Source organism: Acomys minous, assembly GCF_964271855.1.
Source record: "Acomys minous genome assembly, chromosome: 12".
Lineage (NCBI taxonomy): Eukaryota > Metazoa > Chordata > Mammalia > Rodentia > Muridae > Acomys > Acomys minous.
The window spans coordinates 82,812,799-82,826,673 of record NC_140493.1 but is presented as its reverse complement, the minus strand read 5'-3'; positions in this window follow the sequence as shown (position 1 = coordinate 82,826,673).

Below are 13,875 nucleotides of genomic sequence, written 5' to 3'. Positions count from 1 at the left end.
GTTACTTGTGAGCTTTATTCAGCTCAATTCTTCTTCTCTCTGTACTGCTTTAAGTCATCCCAACTAATGGTTTAACTTCAGTGGAGTTGAATTAGACTAACTTTCCATTACATATACTCAGTGTCAGAATATATATCAGGGACCAGACATAGGAAGAACTAATGGGGTTCCCATAACTAGCTACCATGATTAAAAATCTTCAGGCATGGTAGAAACGATAGCATCAGTAGTTGTGTATTCATGTGAGCCACACCCTCCCTCTTCTAATAGCCTTCTGGGTAGTAATGACTTTGGAACAACCCTATGATAGAGGTAAATCAGCATGCTACAGGCATAAAAAGCTTTCACCTGTCTGGTGTGAAAGGCCTTATTGCAAGTCTTCTGAGCTATATTTGGCTTATGGGGTCTCATACAGGCTTTTCTCTACTTCCAACGAGATGAAGAGAATAAATGTTGAGCTCCCAAAAATGAAGGCACCAATGAAAACTAGTACCTGTCAGTTGGCACCCATTTCCAGTGACAGTTAGTCCCCTATTTCCCTGAAGGTATGTGGAATTCCAGCTTTCAGAAAACAGCATACACTGAGAAGCGATCTCTAGGCAACCAGTAAACGGCAGCCACGATATTACAGTGGCTATTTGATTTTCTATCCCTAAGAACATATGACTAATGTTTCCTGAAAGTGACTAATTATTGTATAATAACCTGTGCCTCATTCAGGAACACATGTGGACACTGCAATAAAGAGCTCTGTTGTGATGACACTCTCCTGAGGCTCGGGAGTGTTGAGTGCGTGGTCCCAATGATACAGGTTTGTAGAATAGAGACTGGCAAGGAAAGCAAAACGAAATCTCTCAGTTATCTCAACTTTTCTGATGCCAAACCTTCCCGCTGTGGCTCAATCTACAAGTTAGTACAGTAAAAGGAGGAAAAGCAACTGAGGAGATTTATCAGTTGTGGTTTCCAATATGGTTTAACAAACAAGCATTTTATTTATTCATTTGTTTGTTTATATGGCAGTAAAAATTAGCTTGAATTACTCTTAGAAGAGCTAAGTTAATACAGTGGTCCAGGTGTTTAGCCCACGGTGTCCTGGAACTAGCTCTTGTAGACAAGGCTGGCCTTGAACTCACAGAGATCAGCCTGTCTCTACCTCCTAAATGCTAGGATTAAAGGTGTATACCACCACCTCCTGACCAGGATATTTTTATAACATTCTCAAAGCTACTGGCAGGTTTTGATCTTAACCATTCTGATGGGTGTAAAGTGGAACATCAAAGTTGTTTTGATTTGCATTTCCATGATGACTAAGGATGTTGAACATTTCTTTAGGTGTTTCTCAGCCATTAGAGATTCCTCTGTTGAGAATTCTCAGTTTAGCTATGTATCCCATTTTTAAATTGAATTATTTGGTTTGCTGGTGTCTAATTGCTTGAGTTCTTTATATATTTTGGATATTTTCTCTAATTTCTTTCTCAGCCCATTTGTTGTTTGTATAAAAGAGGGCTTTCTCAGAAAAATTGGAGTAGTTCTACAAGAAGACCCAACTATACCACCCCTGAGCATATACCCAAAAGATGCTCCACCATGCCATAAGGACATTTGTTCAACTATGTTTATAGCAGCTCTATTCGTAATAGCAGAAGCTGGAAACAACTCAGATGTCCCTTAACAAAGAATGGATAAAGAAAATGTGATACTAGGAGGATTAGAAAGAGAGACATACAACTCTGTACATGCAAGTACGTACATGAAAATGGAATAATAATCAGCTGTTAAAAATAAGGAAATCATGAAATTTGCAGTCAAATGGATGGAACTAGAAAATGTCATCATGACTGAGGTAACACAGAACCAGAAAAACACACATGGTATGTACTCACTTATAAGTGGATATTAGCCATATAGTTCAGAATAACCACACTACAATCCACAGACCCAAAGAAGCTAAATAACAAGGAGGGCCCAAGGGATGATGCTTGAATCTCACTCAGATGGAGAAACAAAAGAGATATAGGAAGTGGATGAGGAGGAACTCGGTGGGACAGAAGTAAAGAAAGAAATGAGGGTGGGGATCAGGTGTGGGGAGAGCAGGGATGGGAGGTGAGAGGGCTGGGAAGAAAAAAGGAAACTTATGGGGGCATCTGTGGGACAAGCTGGAGAGCACAGACAGCGTAGGCTTCTGGGAGAATATGGGGGTGATTCCAGCTGAGACTCCTAGCAACAGAGGATGTGGAGACTGAAGTGGCCACCTCCAATATCCAGGCAGGACTGACAGAGGAAGGAGGGAACACCAACCCACTCACAAAATCTTCAACCCAAAATTTACCTTGCCTACAGGAAGTGCAGGGATAAAGATGGAACAGAGATTGAGGGAACCAGCCAACCCAATGACTGGGCCCAAATTGAGACTTACCCAATGGGAGAAAGTCAGTGTCTGACACCGCTAATGATACTCTGCTATGCTTACAGAAAGGAGCCTAGGGAAACTATCTGAGATGTCCCACCCACCAGGGGATCAGAACAGCTGCAGAGACCCACAGCCAAACATTAGGAGGAGCTCAGGGAATCTTGTGGAAGAGTTAGGGGAAGGAAAGAGGGACCCAGAGGGTACAAGAACCCTACAAGATCAACAGAGTCAACTAACCTAGCCCATGGGGGCTCACAGAGACTGAACAACTGACCAAAGAGTATGCATGGGCTAGACTTAGGTCCCCTACACATATGTAGCTGATGGGCAGCTTGGTCTTCATGTGGACCGCCCCCCCAGCAAATGCAGTGGAGGCTGTCTCTGACATGGATGTAGTTGCCTGCCTTGGGATCACTTTGGGATGCACTTAGTTCCGGAGGCAACTTGATGTGGGTTTTTATGGAGGAGGGATCCTCTTTTGTGAGGAGAAGGGAAAGGGACATTGGGGAAATAGGGAAGGAGGGAGGGTGGGACCAAGATGGGAGGAGACAGGGGCCTGTGATTGAGATGTAAAGTGAACAAGTAAATAAATAAATAAATAAGAAAAAGTAACTGGTCCACAGGCTTGTATGTTCTTCCTTCTATTCCTTCCTCTCTTCCTTCCTCCCCTCCTCCCCCCCTTCTTCCCTCTGCCCCTCCCCTCCTTCTTTGATGCTTTGACAAAAATTCATGGTTCCCCCCCCCCCGTAAGATGACTTAGATTATTATCACAGAATTAGCCATCACTTTAGATAATAAGAATATTAAACATTGAAGACATTGGATTTTATATTGAAGCTATCCAGACTCTTAGATATAGTCAACATTTTGAGCCTGACTGGGAGCAAAAACTTACTCCCAAGGGCATGGTCTTCAGTGCACCTGTAGCTCAGTGACTCATGAGGCTTGTGTGGCAGGCTCACGGCGTTCTAAGTCAGAGTACACTGTACAGGCCTGCAGTCTGCAGCAAGGATGGGCAGAGGGGGCAAACCTGGGAAGAGTTGCTATATCCTACAGTAAAATAATACTATGCCCTACAGTAAAATAATACTATGTCCTACAGTAAAATAATACTATGCCCTACAGTAAAATAATACTATATCCTATAGTAAAATAGCAATACAATCTGTCCCTTGGGATTAGTTAGTTTTCCATCACTGTGATAAGATACCCAAGGAAATTAATTTAACGGAGCGACATTTTACTTTAGCTCATGACTTCAGGGATTTCTGCTCATTGTCACTTGCCCCACTGCTTCAGGTATAACTTCAAGCCGTGTGTGTGTGTGTGTGTGTGTGTGTGTGTGTGTGTGTGTGTGTGTGTGTAGAGTCTGCATATGTGACTGTTTGTGTGTGGAAGTCAGAGGACAACGTTTGAGAGTCAATTCTCCTAGGTCACCAGGTTTTGCAGGAGGTCCTGTCACTCACTGAGACATCTTGCTGTCCCTTAAAAGAATATTTCAAACAGAAGACGGCTTAGCATGCTGAGAGCTTCTGGAAACCTTCAGTGAGGAAAGGTTCCTGTTACTATAGGGAGAGTGGAGAATAGATAATTCTAAGCGTTTGAAGGGTCATTAAGTAAAAGAGGGAGTGGACTGACAGTATTTAACTGGGCAGCTCCTTCTCACTGGAAAGTGCTAGAAGATCATTTTTTTTCCCTCTTAATCATTCTACTTTGGAATGCTACATGGACTGCTCTAGGTGGCATTAGACATTATGTTATTGTTCTAAGATTTACAAATTCCACTGTGAAGGCCTTTGTGTCTCTAACCTCTGTAAAATCCTTCTGTTTCTGTCTGTGTGCACGGAGTGCTAAGCCTCTGAAACCTTGAGTTGCAGCATTGAAGATGACAAACAAAGGAAAGAGCTTAACCAATAACACAATCACACTTATTACTGTCTTCTTCATCCACTTAACAGTGCCTGCCATCTGATTTATCACGCAGAAAGTATTTTAAATTTTGTTTTCAAATTTTATTTTATGCCTATAGATGTTTTTGCCTGTGTGTATGTCTGTACACCACTTGCACGCCTTGTGCCTTCAGAGGCCAGAAGGGGGCAGCAGATCCCTTGAAAGTAGAATTGCTAACAGCTGTGAGCCACAACCTGTGTGCTAGGAATCAAAGCCGGGTTACCTGAAAGAACAGTCAGTGCTCTTAATGGCTGAGCTGTCTCTCCAGCACCCCGAACCATTTTTGGTTTTAGTCTAATGAAAGCAAGCTCCGTGACAGCATGGACTTTGTTAACGTGTTTATGAGGAGGCTTCAGAGGAATGGGAGTGTTATGAAGAAAAGCAAGTTGCAGTGAGATCTCACAGTCTGGATCACCTTAGGCACGCTCTAACAGGTTGTCCCTGGACTCCTTCTATGGCCTTGTATGACCTGGAACTTCCGATTCTCTTTCCTCTACTCCCAGAGTACTGGGAATACAGACCCATGCCGCCATGCTTGGGTGGAACCCCTCTTAGCATGCCACGGCTAGAACCACTTTAGCCTGGAATGCTTTTAGTGATTATCCTGACAGGAAGACTTTTATTTTTTTGAGACAGGGTCTTGGTACGTAGACAAGGCTTTCTTCCAATTCCTCATCCTCTGGCCTCAGGCTCCCATGTGCTGGGATAAGAATCATTCACCACCACCACTGCATGCAGATTTATGATTCTGCCCCCCCACCCCCCTAGATCACCAACACTGAGCTTCCCAAGGTGAGCCTGAGAAGTAAGTATCTCAACAGGCTTCCCAGTAATGTGCACACACTCTGCAGTTTGGGGACTGTGGGCTTGCAGACTGAAGGGCTGCATCATATAAATGAGAAGGCAAGTGATGAGTTTATGGGTATGTGCCTTTGGGTGCACACACACACACATGTGTGTGCGCGCGCACGCGCATGCATGTATGTCTGAGTTTGACACTGAAAGATTTGCACTCGCAGGAGGAGATCAACACAATTGCATAGCCTCTCGGTAAGAATGAACTATTTAGCCACAGAGTCGTACAATTGGGCTGTGCTTTCAAAAAAGATCCCCCAGCTGCTGGGAAGCAGTTTTGTCTTTCTAAAACCCCTGTCTTGCGGTGGAGAGAGACCACATGTGGAGAAGAGTGTGTGCTTTTGGACCAAATAAACCCAAGCCTCTGTGTGTTTAAGTGCATATACATGTGGGTGTGTCCACGTGTGAGGTCAGAGGACCTTCCTCAGGTGCCATCTATCTTTAAAACATAGTGTCTCTCACTGGGCCAGGACTCACAAAGTAGGCTAGGCTGGATGGCTGCTAACCTCCAGGAGTCGGCCTCCCTCTTCTTCCTCTGCAATAGGAGTACAAGTGAATGGCACCAAGCCGAGTTGTCTTTTAGACATGGGCTCAGGGGACGGAACTCAAGTCTTTGCCTCAAAAGCACTTTACTGAGACTGACCCATCTCTTGGGTGCCTGGAGAAGACTGTTATTAACTATATGAGTACACACAATGAGAAAGCCTCACTCAGAGAGAACAGTGTGCTTCTCCTTGGCTTTTTAGAAGGATTGACCACTTTAATTCATGGGGTCCACCACGTCTGGGAGCCGCGGCTTCTGATGACTTGTCCTCAGGCTACCTCTGCTGGGCACCGCAAGCTGGTGAGTGAATCCCAAACCTGGCCACAGATCAAAGTCCCCGAGCAATGCCTGGGGAGACCTTGAGTAAGACAGGGCCCCTTAAAAGTAGCTTCAGGGAAGAGAAGAAAGTAGTGAGATCGCATGTATAATTTTCATGCAGACTGGCTTTGTCATCAGGGAGCCTGGTCTGGCGGCCAGCTATTCAATAAGGTATTTCCCAAAGAGCAGTACAGATTACTTTAGTTCCAGCAATGAAGTTTACCATGTGTTCACCCTTGCTTTCTCTCCTTCTCTGTGGACACTTGCTCCTAACTGAACAGAACAAACAAACAAACAAACAAACAAACAAACAAACCAAAAAACCATCCATGCTAGGGGTTTGTCAGTGGCAGAATGATTTCTTAACATGTATGAGGCCTCACATCCAATCTGTAACAGCAAACCCCGGCAAACCATAGGCATTCTGGGCTTTTCTTCTGGTCCCTTCTCCATCCTTTCTTCTGTCTTTTTTTTTTTTTTTGCTTCCTTCCTAATTTCTATCGTAATCAATTAGCCTTTCAGAGCAGAGTGCGGCTTGTTTTCCATTTTCCTGTTACTGGAACTGAATGATGCTTTGTGGGTAAGGTCTGTGCTCTCCCATCAGCAGCCTGTCCTTCCACACTCACTCTTTGCTGTGTCCTGTCAGTTCTCATTAAGCTTATCTGTCCTCTTCTCTTTATAGCAGCCTTTAATGTTCACTGTGACCGTCTTCCGGCTGGTTCGAATGAACAGGGAGATATATCCAGGATCAACCCCGCCTTGCTGAGGCACTAGTGCATTCTACAAAGCATGAATAAATGCATATAATACTCAAACTGACAAAATATCAAACACTTACCATGTGCCTGGCCATATTAATATGAAGTACACATTGACGAATAAGATAGTTGGAATTTTAATACTGATGAGACAGACAGCACGCACACAAGTACATGTAGAGCGTTACAGATATGTTCCATGAAGGAAACAGAGTACACTGACAGAGAAGAGGATGCTGACAAAAATACTTAAGGAAGTCTTAAAATTTCTTGCCACTTACTGAGAAGAGGAGCAATTTAGACAGGAGTGGGTATGTGACTATATCAAGAGTTCCATTTTGAAAATTTAGTTTTGAGGCTCTGAGATGTAGCTAACAGTACATATCAAGTATGTAGCCAACTTATGAATCTGATGCTTAGAAAGAAGCATGCAGGGCAGGAATGGTGGTTCACATCTGTAGCCCCAGCATTTAGGAGGCTGAGACACAGAAGGATTGCAAATTAAAGGCTAGCCTGGGTTATAGCGAGATTGTCTTTCAAAAAAGAAAAGAGTAATTAAATTTACAGCTTTATTAATATACAGGTTGTGCATCAGTTGGAAGGCCAACTATGATGTAAGAAAATGAGTCCCCAAATAGAGTTGATCTAATAGGATAAAACCTTTTTTTCCCTTTCATGTAATATTTCAGAAGTGGGTCAGTGATTTCTCTAGAGTTAAAGCCATTGCACAGGGTCATGCAATGATGTAGGCAACTTTAATCTTATTTTTCACCCCTTTCAATAGTATTGTTCTTAGTGTGTTTAAAATTGGTTCACTAGCTCCAGCGATGTATTTTGTAATCCAGGAAAAATGGTACCTTCTTTAAAGGATGTAGCCCAGAGGTTTTACATGTTCCTTAGCTGCAAAAGAGGCTGCAAATTGAGTCTACAACAAGAAGACCCTGCGCCAATTGGTTTAGGTATCAACTCCACTGCTAAGGAAGGCTGACATAAAAAAGCAGAGTTTCTGTCGATGATATAATGAGTCCAAGGGCTGGATTATCTCAAAGCAAGTAGATCAACATTTAGAATAGTTAATTCTTTGCTCTGGAATGCTTAACAGATTGCACAGAAGGATTACTCTTTTAATGATCTCTTATTTATCAGTCGGTTGCCAATGACATTTTTCCATTTGTTATAATAAAAAATGTCTCCAGTCACTGATAAATGTCTTTTAGGGGATACATCTCATTACTGCTTTAATTAGCTTTAGTTAGCTTTAATTAGCAAAATTAAAACTAAATTGTAGAAAAGTAAGATCATCAGGGAAGAGAGTTTTGATGAAGGATTGTCAGTATTAGGTTATCCTGTGGTCATGTCTACGCAGGATTGTCTTAATTGATGTAGGTAGCACTCTTATATAGGTAGGTAGCCCTGGATTGTATGAGAGGAGAAGTTGAGCTGAGTAAAGCAAGTGAGTAAACGGTCATACATTTTTTATCTTTTTGCTCTTGAGTTTGGATGTCATACAACTTAGGTGTGCCAACCTTCTGCATACCTTCTGTGACTCTGTGACGTCCCTACAGTGATAGATTGTAACTAAGCTGTGAGCTGAACTAAACCCTTTCCTCTTTAAGTTGTGTTTTGTCAGGGTATTCTATCACAGCAACAGAACAAAACCAGAACACCATGGAAACCCACTGGGCGACATGATGGGAGATGACCAGAGCAATCAGGACATGGCAGAGGAAGTTTAAGGAGTTAGAACACACAAAGACTGGATAGAAGGGGAACAGAGAAGAGGGGGAGAGTAAGTGGAGGAGACAGGAAAGGGGGTAGCAAGGGGGTAGCTAAGAGTATGTAATGGAAGCCAGGACTAAAGACCTTCTAAAAAATATAGGTGGGAGTTTTCATAAGGTGCTGACAGTTGGCCGTGCTCAGTATTACCATGAAATGAACTCTGTTGAGTAGAGAAAAACATTCACTACATTTGGCAACTGTGAAATTGCAAGTGACCTAGCTAAGAATGTTTTCTGTGGGGCTGGAGAGATGCCTGGGTGGGTGAGGACCTCTGCTCACTGTGCAGGTGTGAAGATGGGAGTCTGCGTCCCTGATACCCATGTAGAATGCTGGAGGTGGCCGTGCACATGACCCTAGAGGAGGGCAGAGACATTTCCAGCTCCATTTTAAGGGATTAAGGTGGAAAGCAATACAGAAAGATACTCAATGCCCTCCTTTGCTCTCCGCATGTATACTTCCCCCCAACATGTATGCATACACTACACACACACACACAGACACACAGACACACACACACGAGAGAGAGAGAGAGAGAGAGAGAGAGAGAGAGAGAGAGAGAGAGAGAGAGAGAGAGATCAAGATCCAGATGACTGAGTAAGGAATAAAGGGAGAATGAATAAATGGGCTTGCCATTAGCAGACAATCCCTAACACCGAAAAGGGGAGCAGTGGGTGGAGGACTATGGATTTCAAGGTGGTACTTGCTTTTAAGGACAAATACTACTAGGGCATGTTTGTAGAACATCTGAGACTGAAGAAGATCAAATGGTCAAAGTCTCAGGAGGTGGGACTCCAAGAGCTGGTAGAGAGTTGGCCTTCCAGATAAGAAGGGCCACCTGGGTGCCCGGTAAGAAGAAATGAAAGAAGGGTGCGGTTGGGTCCTTGGGTTTGCTGATGGGAGTCTAAAGGGCTTCTCCTGGCCTGAGAACTGGAGTGGGCTACTAGACCGACGGAGGCAGGCGAGGTAAGAGAGCAGCTGTGGCATCGTGTATTTGAGGATGGTGAGGGATGAAGACATGTGGGCAGCGTTCAGACTGAAGTCAAGCGTGGAGCCTGGAACCAGCCTCCTTAGGACCAATTTGCTTAGAAATATAAGGTGCAGCAGCCGGCACCAAGTGGAGAATATATCTTAAAAGAGGGGATCTGGGAGACGGAGGAGGGGACAGGTGGAACCAAGACCACCCAGTGCCACAGGCCAGGTCTTCTAGAAGGAAATTCCGAGATAGGGTTTGAGGTATAATGCATGTTTTAGAGACTAATACATAAAGGAAAAAGGAGATGATGACTTTGGAACGGTTAGAGGACGGCGGTGGAGGCAGCAATGTTTTTAATAGTTGCCCTGACACTTTGAACACGTGTTCCCTAAAAAGCGCACAGTGGCCTGACCTCATTGGTCTCTTTCTAAAGCGTGAGGTATGCTTAGCTTTATTCTGACTTTGAATCCCGTACATTTGTTCCTCAGTTTCAATGCGTAGCTGTTGACTCCATCGACTTAGCCAATACGGTCATTCTTTGTACAGCAATACATTGGCTTTATCAACATCTTCTTTCATCTTTTTCTCCTAGTTGCTGGCATGACCCAAGCCTGCAGATCTTGTCCCTTTATTTTCACTCTTGCAGGGGGATAAGGTGAGAAGAGGAATCTAGGGTGCGGACGGACACTTTGCCAGCTCTTAGCAAGCTTTCTGGCACACTTTCCACTCACAGGGAGATAGCTTTCTGCACTCTACACCATGGTAACTTCCAAATATTCTTTTTCCTCCAGGAGATTTGACTATTTTGATTCCCCCAAGCACTAGCTCATGTCTCATTGCTGGAAAGTGATAGGAGATCTAGTGTATCTTGGAGAATTTCTACATGGTATTGTATCCAGAGACGTCGTCTTCTGGTTCTTTGCCATGTTAAAGGTGCTCCTTTGGGCTGGAGTCTAAAATCTTTCTTACACTTTGCATAAAGTAACAAGCTAATCTGTAATTTCATGTGGTTTTTGTGTGCGTGTGTGCGTGTGTGCGTGTGTGCGTGTGTGCGTGTGTGCATGTGTTCTAGAATCTCTGTTCCCTTCTAGCTCTTTTGTGGTTTGTATTTTCCATTTTGTTACCCCACATGGTTTCTTCAGGTCTCTTCATCCCCTCCTTGATCTCAGTCATCAACTATTTCCTCAGTGGTCAGCAGTCTGCCTTTGGCCCACCCGTCACACATGTACATATGTGTAGAGTTTAGTAACTATGCATGCATCAGGGTTATGTAGGTGTTTCTTTTAAAGAATACTTTTTCTTTTTAAAAACTTTATTACTAAAATATTGCAAAGAATATGATGTCTGTGACGCACTGTTAACTAGACTCCATAACTATTTTTTTCTTAAATACATTTTTTAGTGTAGTGTGGTGTCATGTGGTAGTGGTGGGACCAGAAGCCAGGGAAATGTGTTGGTTGGCTTTCTGCATCACTCTCTACCTTATTTCCTTGAGGCAGAGTCTCTCACTGAACCCGATGCTTGGTGAGGCTGCAGCCAGGCAGACTGCCCAGGGAACTCCTGAGTGGTACTTGTTTCAGGCCGGGGTTCCAGGCATGTGCAGCCATGTCTGTTATTTGCACAGGCACTGGGACTCTGAACTCAGGTTCTTATTTTTCCATAGCAAGTGCTCTTACCCACTAAGCTCTGTATGTCTAACCTTTATTTTTCCTGAAATTTCTTTGAAATGTTTGAGTAATATTTTTTTGAGACAGGATTTCTCTGTGTAGCCTTGGCTGTCTAGGACTCCCTTTGTAGACCAAGTTGGCTTCGAACTCGCAGCGATCCACCTGCCTCTGCCTCCTGAGTGCTGGGATTAAAGGCATGCACCACCATGCCTGGCTTGAGTAATATTCTGTTTATGTTCTTCTGTCTTTGAATTAAAAAAAAAAAAAGAAAAAGAAAAAGAAAAAATAAAGAAAGAAAAAAAAAGAAAAAAGAAAAGAAAAACAGAAAAACAACAACAACAAAAAACTACCTGAAAGTATCTGTCATATTTTTTTCTACTTATTTGTACCTGGCAGTTTCCCCTCATGTGGCTTCTTATGAGATTCAGAAGTCATTTCCTGTAGTAAACTCGCCCTTAGCGCAAGAGGAGTCACAGAGACACAGCATGCGCCTGCTTCCTGGCAGATCCCTGGGACCTGGCTAAAGGAGGGGGTGGGGTTATGCTAATTCTGGATGCCTTGTGTCATGTTTTCACTTTGTGCACTCCACTAGCTGAAGTGTGTTCGCACAGTGCTAGCAAATTCTTATGATCTCAACTTCGAGTTTTGGCACCTGGCTGCTGGGTAGCTTTCTCACCAGACCTATGGTGGTGGTGGTGGTGGCGGTAGTGGTGACCACTTACAAGTTTAATCACACAGGACGCTGGCACTTGTCGCCCGGTTTAAGTAGGGAAAAATTGGTTCAACAATCTTGAAATACGACTTCCTGTTCCTGAGCTCTCTGCAGCAAACGTCCAGTCCTTCTGGAAAGTCTTTGATTTTTCACCATTGTACCTTTCTACAGTTTCTGGGAAGTTGGCCTTCAGATTTAGGAGAAGAGATGGGTTAGGCCCTTGTTCTTACTGTGCTTTGGGGACTGGGCATTTCCCCTGTGGTTGTAAGTTTTCTTTTGGTAACATTTTCTTCGGCATTTCTGTGTGCGTCTGATGTTAGGAAGTCCTCCACTCCACATCAGCTCCATCTCCCACGTCACAAGCAGGGCCTTCTACCTACTTATTCAGTCACATTTTTACAGATGAGGAAATCAAAGCTGAGAAAGGCTAAATGCATTATCCAACAAGATGGTCCACGGGGAGCTAGTCAGAGCCGGAACCAGAGGCTGGATCTGGTGCTGTTACATTATAGGGCCTTATCCCTCCACTACACTATAACACGCTGTCCCATTGGCTGGGAGAAGAGGCCCAGAGATGGCAATGAGCCTGAATTTATAGGACCCAGCGGTCAGGTCAGAGGAAATAAGCCAAGTGTCAGGGAAAGGGGAGTGCGTCGTGATGGTGAGAAGGTGTTCGCCAGCGGCTAAGCCAGCATTCTGTTTTCACAGGGTCCGTGCAGATGAAAGACCTCTGTGAGTTCGCGAGCTCAGTAACTGACATAATGGGTCAGCTTAATGGCTCACGTTACTCATTACGAAGAAACACGTGGGATTGTTTGAGTACTCTGGCTGTTGTGGTGGTGAGCCTGTAGGACATCAGACTATACTCTGGGTCGGAGAACCATTTTCCCAGCACCTGGCCTCTATTGGAACTGATTTGAACAATGTAAACATGGGACTACCTGAAATTATATCATGGAAGATAAGCGGAGTTGCGCCTAGGAGAGCCTAATACATCCCTCAGCTGGCCGTCATCTTCAGGATATTTGCCATCCGCTTCACCCTGGATAGCTCATTGGTTCCCACTGGGCTGCATTCGTGCCCAATCTGCACATGAGAGCGCTGGTGTTTGATGAGGCTGACTACTCCGCTTTATAAAATAAGTTACAGGTAAGCTCCAGGTCTGCCAGACTCCATCTGTTAACCACTTGACAGCTGTTTATTCTAAGCTTAAATATGGGCAAGAAATGCTTCTCAAGCACTCTTGTAAATAATATGATACATGATGTGGGAAAGAGAAAGTGTGTGTACCTGTGTGTGTGCGCGCGCGCGTGCGTGTGTGCGCTCCTTAGGTTTATGTCAGGAGTTTTTTTTTTAAATCATTCACAGATAAATTTAATGTACCTGACCACTTAGAACATCAATGCACATTGCCACTAGTAGTTACTACACAAACCACATCCTTTCACCACATAGGCAGCCTGAAATACTAACTCTAAACAACAGTCCTTCCACGTGTGTTGGGAGACACAAATATAAGAAAAAATTTACAGACATCGTAGGTTAATGAGACAATCAGTAGGGAAAACAAATATATAAAACCAAGCTACGGTGAGGGATTAAAATTTCTTGAGAGACAAGAGGAATCTTGGCACTCAACGGCCAGCCAGTGTAGCCAGTCGGTGAGCTCCAGGTTCCCCGACTTTTTTAAAAAGTTGAAGTGCCAGTTTGATTGCATAGTCAGTACGCATATGAGAGTGGGAAGACTCCATGCTGTAAAACTACAGTTGAAGATATTAGCCGCATAATAACAATGGTGGCTAATATTTAACCTAACACGCGCCAAATTCTGTCCTGGGGACTTGCAACTCACTTAATCAAGAAAAATTTTAACTTACAAGAGTTGACATTATTCTCAGCCCTTTTAGAG